This window comes from Lathyrus oleraceus, chromosome 1 (genome assembly GCF_024323335.1).
Source record: "Lathyrus oleraceus cultivar Zhongwan6 chromosome 1, CAAS_Psat_ZW6_1.0, whole genome shotgun sequence".
Taxonomy (NCBI): domain Eukaryota; kingdom Viridiplantae; phylum Streptophyta; class Magnoliopsida; order Fabales; family Fabaceae; genus Lathyrus; species Lathyrus oleraceus.
Genome location: NC_066579.1, coordinates 68,677,760 through 68,692,022, shown reverse-complemented (window position 1 = coordinate 68,692,022; position 14,263 = coordinate 68,677,760). Strand labels below are relative to the sequence as shown.

Genomic DNA, 14,263 nt, shown 5'->3' with positions numbered 1-14,263 from the left:
TCTTAGGTCAAAGCAGTCAAAGGCAGTCATTGAGCAATGGATGGTGGCCATTCTTGAGAATCTGGGCACCATAATCATTCATAAGAGTTCATATGAGCTATGATATTATTTTGAATCAAAATCCCAAGTGGTAGAGGCTTGAATTTCATCTGATCATAGCCAAGTCAACTGAAGGCCTAGAAAAGTCAACTGCCCAGTCAACTGTGGATTTGGAGGTGGGAAGTGATTAGAAATACTTCATTCATGTTAAAATAAGTCTCATTTGACATTTCAAACATCAACATTGAAGAAAATAAAGTCAGGTCAAAACTTTCCAAAAATAGAAAGTGACCTATAATTCAAAATTGCCAAAAATGGAAAGGTTTTAACCTAACTTCAACTTCAAATTACATCATCAATAAAGCTTCAAATGAAATTTTGTTGAACATGAAAGTTGTAGATCTTTCTCTCCCATTTCCAAAAAGTCCAAGATCATCAATTTCTCATGTGTGGTTAAGGAGATGTGATCAAGTCATGGCAAAATGTGCTTGGAGATTCAAATGTGCATAACTTCTCAACCAAATGTCCAATTCAAGTGGCTCTTTTTTGTACATTCTTCTCTTGACCTCTACTTTCAAATTCTTGCATTACATAACATGAAATATCATCATATGACATGTGCCAATCCACTTGATTTTTGGAGGGAATTTTCAAAGTTTAAAATTGGTGTATTGTTTAAGCATCCAATCACTTCCAATAGCTCCAAATTGGTCTTTTGAGTGAATTTGAACCAAAACCCGTGCACTGTTCACCATGCACACCATGCATAGGGTGAAATGGCCATTTTGCATTTGCACTCTATTCTCACTAATACATTGGCCAATTGCTTAAGTATGATTAGGAACTTGATTAGGAGGGAGTATATAAGACAAACCCTAACAGATTTTCACTAACAACACTTCATTTTTTCAGATCTAGAAATTTTTCACACTTTTTTCTCTCAAAATTTTCTCTCCAATTCTTCAACAATTTGCATTTCCTTTGGTTGATTCATGCTTCTGGAGAGTTCTTGAGCAAGATTGAAGGAAGATCCATAGCAATTCGTGCAGTTTTGTTCATACTTGAAGCTTGAGTTCAACAATGGTGGATTCAAAATTTTGAGGATTCGTGCACATCCAAGCCTCAATTCTTCATCCAATCATTCACATAAGCGTTTTAGAAGACTCTTGGATCATTGCAAAGGCTCGAATCCAGCTAATTCCAGCACTGTTCTACAAGAGGTCATAAAATCAACTCTCATAATCTTGATTTTCATTGCCATAATGTGATAGATCTTTGAATGCTGAGTATTATGAGCTTTGAATCCATGAATTTCGTGCAAAATTGAGTGAGAACTGGCTGTTTAAAGTTTTGATGATGATTTTTCTTTCATTCGATTCATGCGTGTTGTGATGTTTTTGGATGAAATGCGTGTTGATTCTTGTTGTATGATGTTAGATCTACATGTTGCCATGCTTGATTTGTAATTCTGGACATGTTGATTTTTTTCTAGAAATTTAAAGATGAAGATCTTGAAGATCTTCATCATGTTCATGACTGCCTGCGTTTTTCCTGCGAATTTTCTTAGGACCTTCATACCTTTTCCTGCGGAATTTGATGCGTGTTCTTCATTGTTTCCTGCGGATTATGGCCTTGCATGTATTTAGGGTTTGGACACAAAACGGTGTCGTTTCATTTGGCGCGCCAGCCACATTTAAATTGGTCTCGTGTTCGATCCTTGGCTGTGGAATATTTCTCATGCTTCATCCATTTTCTCCTTTTGCCATATGCATTGCTTTATCACATTTTTTTAATTTTTCTTCATCTTATAAAATCCATATCAAATTAAATAATCATCCAAAAAATGTGTGGTTTTTTGCATTAGGTCACATTTTCTTTCTAGTTTTTTTGAATATTTTTCCATAAATTGTGCATGGCTAGAAATAAATTTGTGCTAGTGTTTGTGAACATATATGCCTTTTGTACCTTGCCTTGCCATATCTTTTATGAAATGCTGAGTTTTAATCCAATGGATCTGAAAATTGACATGTTGAAACTAGCCTCTTGGCCTGACATTTTGGTGTTGAGTTTGCATTTTTATCATTTGTGGTTTCTGTTTTATGATCATGTGAATGTAGGTGTGACAATTTGTGTCATACCTTTGCTTGTTCATCTTATGTGATGTGTTTGCCTTGCCTATTGATCTCCAAATGCTCTGATTTTTTGTATTATACATATTTTGGATGTTGTGAATGAGCATGAATTTTCTTGGAATTATTTGATTGATTTCTGATTTTATTGAGATTTTTCATTCTGGTTGGTCACATTGGTGCTTTGAAATTGCTTTGAACTTCATTTGATTATGAAATACTTTTGGTATATGATATTGATGTGAGACCTTTTGGATTGTCTTAAGATGTGTTTGAAGTTGATTCATGTTAATTTTCAGCTTCTGTTTTAAATTTTTTCTCCATCTTTGACCCTAGGCTTTGACCTAGTGGTTTGCCTCTCATCTTTGAGCTTTGTTTTCAGGTTGAACATCCAAGTTAAATGGTTCATGATGCTCCATCATTTGAGCATTTGATGTCTACTTTTGTCTACTAACCTAGTGTGTTTTTTAGGGTTGTTAACTCATTTGAGCTTGACTTATGGCTTATGCCTTTGCTTATTGGGTTTGACTGTTGATATTGATGTTGGTTGATTGTCTGAGTTGTGTACTGATTTGTTTGATGTTTCCACAGATACATAAGTTGCTTAAGTTCATTTTGAACTTGCTTTTGCTTGGTTGCTTAACCACTTAGGTATAATTTGCCTTGGGAGATTAGTGTAAGTCCATTGATTGGCATCTGATATCCATGTTTTGTTTTGCCTTGTGAGATTAGTATAAGTCCGTTGATTGGCATCTGATATCCATGTTTGTTTTAGGAGATTGGTGTAAATCCATTGATTGGTATCCGGTATCCACCTTTCTTTGGAGATTGGTATAAGTCCAGTTGATTGGCATCCTGTATCCACCCTTTTGTTTTGTTTTGCTCTGGGAGATTAGTATAAGTCCATTGATTGGCATTTGATATCCATATTTGTTTTAGGAGATTGGTGTAAATCCATTGATTGGTATCCGGTATCCACCTTTGTTTGTGAGATTGGTGTAAGACCATTGATTGGCATCCGGTATCCATTTGCTTTGTTTATTTGTTATTACTCATTGCCTATTCCAAAGGGATCACTTGGATCATCTACATATGATCTCAAGAGGTGAACACCTAAGAAGTTTTACACTCCCTGAACCATCCCACCTTTTGTTTCTTAAACCTCCATTTGCATGCTAACTCAAACTTGAAAACTATTGTGCAAACATTTTCATTTATTTTCAAAGTAGAACCCTAGGCCTTAAGCCTTTGACTTTTCAAACTTCATTTTCCTAATACTTCTTTGAATTGAATTCTAATCATACTTCGACCACCTTTTGTGAATAAATTCTAATTGATTAACTTCAATCATTCAATTGTTTTGTGGCTTTGTGCATTCTTGTTAAGTTTTCATACATTAGTCATAGGTTTGATTTATCCTAGTTGGTTGATGTTAATCTCACCTCTTTTGTCCTTAGTGATTGAATTGTAAGACTTCCTTGCTTATTATAGAGTTAACCCCTCACTAGCAAGTTGAAGCTTTTCTCACATGGTGGACTTGTTGTTTGTATAAGGTTGAGTTTTCTCCCGTGGATAACGAAAGAGCTTAGGGCTTTTGTTTTAAAATGAACCCACTCATATTTTGGAAATCTTTTAGCCGAACTACGGCGTTTTGATCCTTTACCTTCCATGGAAAGGTACGTAGGCAACGGGTTCATCCGTTCAAACACAAAAATAATAATTTGTATATTCTTTTCTCATCCCTTCATTCATGTTTGCACAATAAATATTTCATAACAAATAACATTTCGTTCAACAAGTGTGAAAAGGGCTCCCTAGGAGTACCTAGGACGTTTTGGGTGCCTAACACCTTCCCATTGCGTAATTTACCCCTTACCCAGATTCTTTGATCTTTCATTAGTTTTCTATGTGTAAAACTTCTTAGGATTTTGTTCGCTTTTTAGCCATTCCTTTGGATAAATAAAAGTGCGGTGGCGACTCGATTCCTTGTATGCCTTGCTTATGGTTTAATCAATAGACCATATCGCGACGAATACACCGCTACACATACCACCCACAGACTAGTGGCCAAGTAGAAGTATCTAATAGGGAGATAAAACAAATTCTAGAAAAAATTGTTTCTATATCTAGAAAAGACTAGTCTCAGAAGCTCCAAGAAGCATTATGGGCCTACAAAACCGCTTTCAAAACCCCTATAGGAACAACTCCCTACCAACTAGTCTATGGAAAATCCTATCATTTACCTTTTGAATTAGAACTCAGGCAATCTGCCTACGAGAATGCCATAATATACAAAGAGAGAACCAAAGCTTGGCATGACAAAAGAATTGTGAAAAAAGATTTCAATATAGGCGACCCTGTTCTCCTGTTCAATTCTAGGTTACGACTTTTCCCTGGGAAGCTGCGTTCAAGATGCACTGGCCCTTTCAAAGTATCTAAGATTCTGAGATCCAAAGCTGTAGAAATCAAGAACAAAACCTGTAGTCCATTCATTGTAAATGGGCAAAGATTGAAGCTCTATGAAGGAGGAGACATTCCAACAGACTTCTCCAGCCATACTCTGATAGATCCACCAATTCCTACGACAGATGTATAAGTTCCGATCGTCAAGCTAACGACGATAAACAAGCGCTGCTTGGGAGGCAACCCACGGTTTTCTTATCTTATTTTACTTTTTCTGCATTTATTTACTTTATTTTATTTTTAATCATATTCTCGTCAGGACTAAATATCATTTGCAATGTTTGTGTTTTTAGGATCCTTTTCCCTAACCTTTGCAGGATGCAGAACTTTGATGACATGCACGTGGCTTTCAGAGATGACGCCCAGAGGGAGCGTTACATAGTTCTCTACCAGCGCCCTATAGCACCTACACGCTACCCGGACCAGGATTGCATGGACGCCCTAGGCATTGAGCCGAGCATCAGATTCTTGTGCCACCAACACCAAGGGGATGAATTCGTTGATGTCATGAACATCACCTACAGGAACCTGACTTTGGAGTTCCTTAGCTCGTTTTCTTATTATCCTTACTCCGGACCAGATGGACATGCTGTTTTCAGGCTATTCGGGACTGAGTACTCTTTCAGCCAGAAGGAGTTCGATGACTTGTTAGGTTTTCAGACTACCCCCGACGCTATCCCTGAGACGCCGATGGGATGCTTTCTGAGTAGAGAAGTGGATAAATTCTGGAGCGATACCTCTGGTGGAGGGAGTCAGGATCCTCAGTTGTCCCAGATTATCCACAACCCTGCTATGAGGTATTTCCAGATGATATTGGCGCATTTTTTTCTTGGAAGACTAGATGCTGAGACTCTATTGAGCGAGGAGGAGATATTTTTGTTATTCTGTGCATCCCAGTCACGCCCTGTGGCATGTGAAAATTTCCTGCTGTGTGGCCTTAGCAGTGTTGCCAGATCATCCGAGGGAATTATTCATGTAGGAGGGATTGTCACGCAGATTGCCACTGCCTTAGGCCTATCCCACAAGCTGCTCCATCTCAGGACTTTATGTGGCTATACTACTATGGATATTGATTTTTGCTTGGACAGAGGATTGATAAGGAGAGCCTCTTTCAATCCCAGACAGTTCAGATTGTTGATTGATAGCGAGACGATACACTACTTTACACTACCATACCCGATGATGACCAGTGTTCATGACCCAGCTAACTGGAGTTATGCTTTGGAAGGTCATGGAGAGACTGTTGAGGAGCCTAGATCCCCTCATGTTGCTGATTATACTCCTACGCCGCTTTCACCCGGGATTATTGTGCTCTCTAATAATTTATCTTTGCATCCCCCAGATGTCCGCACGCAGATTGCCGAGTGTCGCACAGAGACTGCCAAGCTTAGGCAGGAGGTGGCTGACCTTACTTTACAGATTGAGGTATCCGATCTTACACATGCTACTGAGGCTGATTGTTTGTACCGAGAGATAGGAGAGCTTCGTCAGGAGATAGCCGTACTTCGTCGATCCAGTCAGGCAGAGGAGCCCCCTGTTGTTTGAGTTTACCGTCTCCTTTACCTTTTCTTATTTATGCTTATATTATTTTTCGCATTTCCCAGACTTATTTTATATTATCGCATTTGGTACATTTTCAAATTATATTAGCACTTTTATATTTCCATATATATATATATATATATAGATATATATAATATATAGATATATATATATATATATATATATAGATATATATATATATATATATATTAGATATATATATATATATAATAGATATATATATATATATATATAGATATATATATATTATATATATATAATATATATAATATATATATATATATATATATATATATATATATATATATATATATATATATATATATATATATATATATATTATATATATATATATATATATATATATATATATATATATAATATATGTGTGTGTATTTCCTTTATATTCATATTATAGTCTAATAGTATTATTTATTTATTTGTCTAATGTTTAAATTTTATTTTCATAAATTGTGCAAGCCTTATTCTATTAGGAAAAACAATGAAAATGCTATCCGGACCCCCAGACCAGAAAAAGCATGGAGAAGCCCATACCAAAATCTTCAAATTTCGGCCCAGCTTCAGTTTTGCTCTTGTGGCACCCGCCACGGCGTCTGGTATATGCGGGGCAGATTCAAATAATTCACCATTTTTGACCCTTCAAACTTCCAAAACCCATTTTTTCCTCTTCCAAAAACTCCCTTGAACCCCATAAAAGCTCCTACATTTATCATCTTCCCACCATACAATTTACCTTTCCAACTTCCATTTTAATTTTCATCCATCAATATCCATAAAAATCCCACCTTTACCACCCTATATATATAAACCCATTTTCATCTTTTTCAACACATTCAAAGAGCAAAACAATGGAGTTCAACGGATATATTCTTCGCGAAGGGAAACCTGGGGATAGGCAGAGAAGGATTATTGAAAGGTTGCAAAATCGGGAAATTCTCCCAACGAGGTACGTGGACGATAACTGTCTGTATACTTTGGGTATCTACCACAGTGTTTTTCATTTGATAGATTTTTTAGGTTTGCACACTACTTTTTTAAACAGAGATCCTACCTTTGAGCAACTGACAGTCGAGTTTTTAAGTTCTTTAACTTATACTGTCAGTCCTAACACTGCTAGTATAGTTGGTACTGTTAAATTTCGAATGTTTGCTGTTGAGTATGAGTATAGTACCAATGAACTAGCAGGTCTATTAGGAATTCCTCATGGGGAAGGTGTTATTTGTGAGCCCTCTTTGAATTCAGACTGGTCGGTCGAGGTGTTTTCCTTCTGGCAGAGATTGTCTAATACTTCAATAAATTCTTTTGAAGGAATTCTTGCCTCGACCATCCATAACCCGACCGTCAGAGTTTTTAGATATCTGTTGGCATGTACTATTTTTTGCCGGGAGAATCCAAACAAGGTTAATGCTCGGGAGCTTCTATTTTTACAATGAAGCCTCACAAATAGGAGGATTAATTCGGTCCCGTTTATGATTGCTCATATGGCTTTAACTCTTAATAAAGCGGGACCTATTACTTTTGGAGGACTCATTACGTCTATTACTCGGGCTCTTAACCTGAACAATGAGATAGCTACCTTAGTTCCCTTATCTCCTCGTACAATCAACCTTAAATTTCTAAAAGAGATGAAATTGTGTCGAGTGAGAAGAGAGGGAGGTTATGTGCTTATGATTCATGGTGTAGCTTTCCCATCTGTTGCCTTACCGTGCACTAGACGTACTGATGTATGTCATGAAAGGAATTGGACCTATGATTTAGATGCTCCACCTGTTTTAGGTCCACTTCCTTCTAATGTTATTGATGAGGAAGGACACGACACTGATGAAGAGCTTGATCGGAGAGAGCAATCTCCCGTACCTCATGTGTCCCCCTATCACCCTTCACCACCACACCGCACCATCTTCTTCTTTTGCAGGTTTTGCTCCTGGATTCTATATTACTGAGGAGATGTGGCGCGACCACATGGCTACAGAACAAAGGCGTGATGGCCTACTCTCTACCATTCAACAACAACTGGCGGACAACATGAGCTTCATGCAAGAATCGCAGCGGATGGCAGATCGATCCTATTCGACTGTTTCACAAACCCTGCTTGCGATCACAAACGAGCAATCCCGTCAGCGGAACTACCACCGTGAGCATTTTGTGCTGATGGAGGCCACTCTGGGTTCCATTTTAGGCAACCTTCGAGAGGTGAGGACTGCTTAGGCTGCTTTATCGGCCAGGATAGACCAGAGAGACCGTCGTCACAGCAGATCCCATCGTCCACCTCAGGATGGCGAAGGGACCAGTGGTCAGCAGTAGTATGACAGATTACTCTCCCTTTATCTTATTTCGAAACATTGGAGACAATGTTCGATTTAAGTGTGGGAGGAGATTTTATCGCTTTCTATTTTCCCTTTGCTGTTTTTAGTTAGATTGTTTATTTTTATTGCTTTTTAGTTGTTTACTTTGTTTAATTTTTTAGTTAGTGTGTTTTATAAAATACATGTGTCTGATGAGTCACCAGTATAGTGTATCTTTAGTACATCCTCATCTCCCCATTCCTTTAGCCCTACCAAAAAAAAACTTGCAAAAGAAAATGGTGTCATTCTGAAAGTTTTTGGGCTTTAAGACAGGTTTGAGTTAGGATATGGTGACTTGGGAGAACTTTTTGAAACATCAGTATCGTTTTAGCACTATAGACTTCATGAATATAGGAACCACTCCCGAAACCCCATGTACCATGGCCTTAATTATCATTTTAGTATAGTCCTCAGTAGTTTATTCTGGCAGTCAGCTCCGGCCTAAGCATGCTCTACGTAGGGGACCGATGAACATAAGTGAATGATCCAGTGCAATAAATAAAGAAAAAGGCAACTCTGGGATAGGCGACCCTCACAAGGTCATTTAAACCAAAAAGTTGTAAAAATTTGCTACAAAAGAAAAAGAAAAAAACTCACCCACTGTTAGTTGGTTCAGAGGTATCTGGCGCTGCAGTCGGTAGGGAGGATTACGATCCGATCCCCCACAACTGCATTTGGGTCAAATAAAAGGGGTTACACAGATTTATGTGCCAGAAACCCCATGTTTAGGATCAGAATCACTAACCGGTCACTCTACTATGAAGCATGTACGGATAACGGACTTAATGTGATTGCGCCTGAATGAAAAGGACCCAAAAAGAGATGAAGAGGTAGGTCTAGGTATTGTGGGATAATATGGGTTGGTTAATATAGGAATGGAGTTTATGTCTGTGTCTGCAGATAAGTGTCATCAAGATACCCTTGGTTCACTCAGTTAGTACCTATCACTGCATCCCGACTTGAACTTAAAAGCCCTTTTGGCCCGAATCGCTCGTCGACACCGGTTTTTCTTCTTTGAGCTTTTAAGTTTTTGCTTGAGGACAAGCAAGGGTCAAAGTGTGGGAGAATTTGATGACACTGAAATTCACTGTATTTTCGACTCTGATTTCGCATGCATTTTAGTTGTTTTATTGTTATTTTGTTATGTTATTACTATGTTTTTCTTTGTTTTCAGGTTTTCAGTCTAATCGAAGCCCCGATCGAGAAAAGGAGCGAAAATGAGCTAAAAAGCCAAAAAATCAGCATTTTACACTTGTGGCTCCCACTGTGGCGGGCGTCATGGGTCCAGCCATGACGTGTCCCAGTTTTAACCTCTTCTCAACTGCCACGTCTCCCACGATCTCCACTTGGGTGCTGCAATTTCCTCTTGTGGTGGGCGCCATGATGTTGTGGCGGGCGCCACAAGAACAAAATGGTTCCCGCCCATTTTCAAACATAGGGGCATCCTTGTAATATTCCATGTTTTTTCTTGCCTATAAATAGGGCCTTGATTTCATTTGTTTCATCATCCAAACTTAGTTACAACTAGGCATATATCAGTATTGTGTAAAAGTGGTAATCGCTCCACATTGGAGTGTTGCCACACTATGTAATCGAGTCTGTAATCGAGTTTGGAGAACTTTGGAAGGAAGTTTAATCCTGCCGCCATTTTCATTTCTATTACGCACTTTATTCGACCCTCCAATTGGAGCAGGTTTTATTGCTTTCCCTTTGTCTACTTTACTTTCCCGCACTGCCTTTATTTTGTTTACTTTCCCGCACTGCCTTTATTTTGTTTACTTTCCTGCACTCGCACTTTACTTTGTTTATTTCTCGCACTGCACTACTTTCCTTTATTTCTTGCACCACACTACTTTTATTTACTTTCCTACACCCGCACTACTTTAACTTATTTTCCGCACTCGCACTACTTTTATTTACTTTCCTGCACTCGCACTTATTACATTTTTTGTTAAAAGTCTTTTATTTATCCGTTTTTTTGATAAAAATTAAAATGAATTTTTACTTTACCATGTCTTGCTAAACCTATAAAGGTTAGAATGTAAGGATCGTAATTGAATCGATAATCCGTACAATTGTTCGTAGAAACACTTAAGGGCTATTTTGACTTTCAACTTAAGTTTTCCGGCACTTAATTTCCGTTGGGTAAGATCGAAAGTCGTCTGACGTCTGTTTAAACTTAGTTGCTTTTAACTATTTCAAATACAGCGAAAGCGCTTTGTTTAGTTCATTAGGAGTTTTTAACTTAAAAAGAAAAGTGATTTTAAAACTATTTTTGGATGCGTTTATAAGTTTAGAGTCTGGTTCGTGAGAACCTCTTTTGGTTAAGGAATCCAGGTCAAAATAATTTTCAACTTAGTCAAGACACTATATTTCTTAAAAATAGGTTTACTACTCTAACGCAATGCGCGCCATTTTATAAGTGACAATAAGAGGGTTTGATTAGGGAGTACAACTCGGTTCTGAATACGCGAAAGCGACAGTTCCCGTTAAATTGGTTCTTTTCAAAGTAGGAAACACTAACATTGCCCATAAGTAATTTTATTAGCAAGTATTTGGATTATTAATTGATTATGTGAATTACATTCGAACCTGTCTTTATTAATTGAATTTAATTTAATACTTTATTTTTCATTGTGCGCTCTTAGAAACCCTGTTTCGATTACCTTAGATAAACATTGTATCAATAGATAACGATAGATTGACATTTGGTCTCTGTGGATTCGACAATCTTTTATATTACTCTGACGCGTTCCTATACTTGTGAAAAACATGCACCAGGGTTCGATTCCTCAAGTTCAAGTCTACCTCACAGTGTCAAAGAAGTGAGGAGAGAGAACTTACCTACCGGAGCAACTCCAGAGGTTCTTCCGGTCGTTGCGCACCGAGGTTCAAGACTTCCTACTTCTTCAGGTAAACGCTTCACGCCTTGATTGGTCTTAAACTCTTCTCCGTCTTCTAATCTCGTTCTTCTTCCCACTTCTGTTATTTGGGGGCGATAGCTAACTCGTGAGTGAGAAAGCTTGAGAGTGAAGAGTGAAAATTGATGATGATGAGTGGAGGCTCAAAGCTCCACCGTGTAGAGCTTCAAATGTTGACGTTCTCACGGTGATGGAAGGAGTGTATTGTGAGGATGAGGAGGGATTCTCAGAGAGAAATGGAATATGAAGGAGAGTTGAACGGTGACTGCTAAAAACCAGAAAACGGTGAGTGTTGTGTTTTTATATAGATTTGGGATTGGATTCAGTTATGAAATTCAACTCAAATTCATAAGTTAGTTATAAACTCAATTCAGTTAGAGTCAGTTAGATAAGCTGTTAGAGTTAGTTGTAAGTTGGTTAGGTTTATAATAGGTTAGTTTGAAGCTAAATCGAATTTGCTTATTTTAGTTCAATGAGAAGTTGGTCATGAATTTTTATTAACTGTTAGTATGAATTCAATCCAAAAATTAATTTATGTTGTTTTAATTCCCCTCGCAATTGTTGATACCTGTCATTTCTATTTGTCACTGCAGGTATTGCCATTGTGTGCATTCTAATAAGCTTCCCCCACAGGACTCTTTTTCAGTCACTCACTCTTTGTAAGTAAATGTTGTTATATAGCGTGACAGTTTGGAGTTAATGCTAATGTTGATTTGCTTGATTCGCCTGATCTGGAAGACTGCAATGCGACCTTTGGTGCGACTCTGGTTATTGACCGGTTGCTGTTGCAGGGGTCGTACTTTGGTGCATATATAAACAACGCACACGAGACCAAAGTGGGCCATTAGGAGCTTATTTTCCATGGATGCTCCTTCACATGAAAAGGCAACATCCTCTCGACTTGAACTATGCCAATGTGGCAATTATGATGGTAATGGTTAGTTTACCGCTGATTACGCAATGGTGCTTTACAGGTTTTGGTGTGTGCGAAGCAAATGAGCGACTTCTTGAGTTTTATGTTAAATTTTGCACTTGTTATTAGTGCGAAAGTCAAGGTTTAATAATCGATTAGAATCGAAATCATTTGTTGACTTGGGTCTGGTTTGTGCATGGCGATTCGAGTTATTTCCAAAGATGGTAAGCTCTCCTAATCCTCCACGTGATGCCGTTTCAATATGCATTGCAAATGGAGTCATTGCATTAATGCCTGAACTTCGACGACTTTGTCTCTACTGAAATCGTAGGTGGCGGGATACAAGAGTTCCAACCTGGCTTGAAAAGAAGAGGTCCGGATTTGGAATTCTATCGGAAGTTCTTGTAATGTAAAAACTTTCCGGCACACTAGATACATAATAGTGTAAAATGAACATGGCTACTGTAACTTTGTGAATTGTATACTGTAACTTTGTGAATGAACTTGATTGAACTTTGTAACTTTGTAACTTTGTATATTGTAATATGAACATGGATATAAATTATTTGTTTGCAATTGAATGGAAAGCGTATGTCGTAGCTTATGGAATAAACTCGCCGTAAATGAAATGTAATGCCAAAGTTTAATGGGATATGCATTGATTCCGCCTGCTATTCTTGATGATGGCAGCTTGAATGGTTTGACTGAACTGATGTGTGATGCTTGGCAATGTTGCAGGTCTGTTCTGGCTGTGTTTCAGCAGGTCTTCTTTTGTTGCTAGTTTGATGCAAGTTCATGAGTTGCTGCATGTTCAAGACTTGGTTTGCTGCAGGACTTTACTTGGCTCATGTTTGTGTTCTGCTACAGGTTGGATGATTTGTGGCAAGGTTTTGCAGAATTGTGGCTTGTATTGCAGGTTTTGGTGACTGGTGCATGGCATGGGATGTATGAGGCCTGCTTCTGACCTTGGGCTAGGTTTTATAGCATTGTGCAAGCTAGGTATGCATATTGTTGCAAAACTTTTCTATAATCCTGGTTTGGACTAATGTAGCAGTATTGATATGCATGATCCTCACTTGTCTCATGTGCTAATGGACTGTATGGCTTGATGGCAATGCAATTATGCAAGTGAGATTTACATTGTTTTGTGCATTCCACAACATGTATGCAGGTTTTATATTGAGTTTGCAAGGTTTTGTTTTGGCTTGTGTGGGTTTAAGCAACATGACATCAAATTGGACTTTGAGGCAATCATGTACATTTGGCAAACCAAAGGATCAATGGTCAATTTGGAAGATAGGATTAGGATTACACTTGGGGGGTCTATGGTTTTAGGATGGAAAGGGGTTGGGTTGACTTTGGTCAAAGTTGACCGAAAAGTCAACTGTTGCCCAAAGTCAACATATAGTCAAAATGCTATATTTGGTAATTTTCCATATTTTGGACATCTTTATGTTTTGTAATGGAATTTTCTATTCTTGAATGAAATAAAATTGGCATAGAATGAATGAATGACTTGCATTGAATTTTGTATGACTATGATTCTTGAAATGACCTTGCCATGAACATACCATGAATCAAAAGACATGAATGAATTATGAATGGACTTAGACCAAGCCAATGGAATTGTATGGATGATACAAGACTAAGGTGAACTTGACAAATACCTAACCAAAGATCAATAGGCATGACCATAACTTGGGTCGAAAATACTAAGTATGCAACAGACTCTAGCAAGGACCAAGATTTACCATGAAATAGGACTTAAACATAGATTCTTGGACCAAGAACCAATAGCATGACAATGGCCTAAAATGAACCTGGATGACAGTGACCAGATGAAATAGCAAGGCATAGACTATGCACTAG

General features: G+C 38.0%; 1 long non-coding RNA gene across 7 annotated transcripts; it reads left to right on the top strand.

The window, feature by feature from the left end:
• Positions 1-11,271: 11,271 nt before the first annotated feature.
• On the top strand, positions 11,272-13,902 carry LOC127115756 (uncharacterized). Of its 7 annotated transcripts, none has more exons than XR_007800872.1 (5): positions 11,276-11,473; positions 12,075-12,618; positions 12,726-12,767; positions 13,133-13,393; positions 13,566-13,902. It is a non-coding gene; the product is annotated as an uncharacterized LOC127115756 (long non-coding RNA). The 7 variants fall into 7 exon arrangements; XR_007800865.1 differs by having other exon boundaries at positions 12,075-12,767; positions 13,133-13,157; positions 13,262-13,393; XR_007800863.1 differs by having other exon boundaries at positions 11,272-11,473; positions 12,726-13,393.
• Positions 13,903-14,263: the final 361 nt, after the last annotated feature.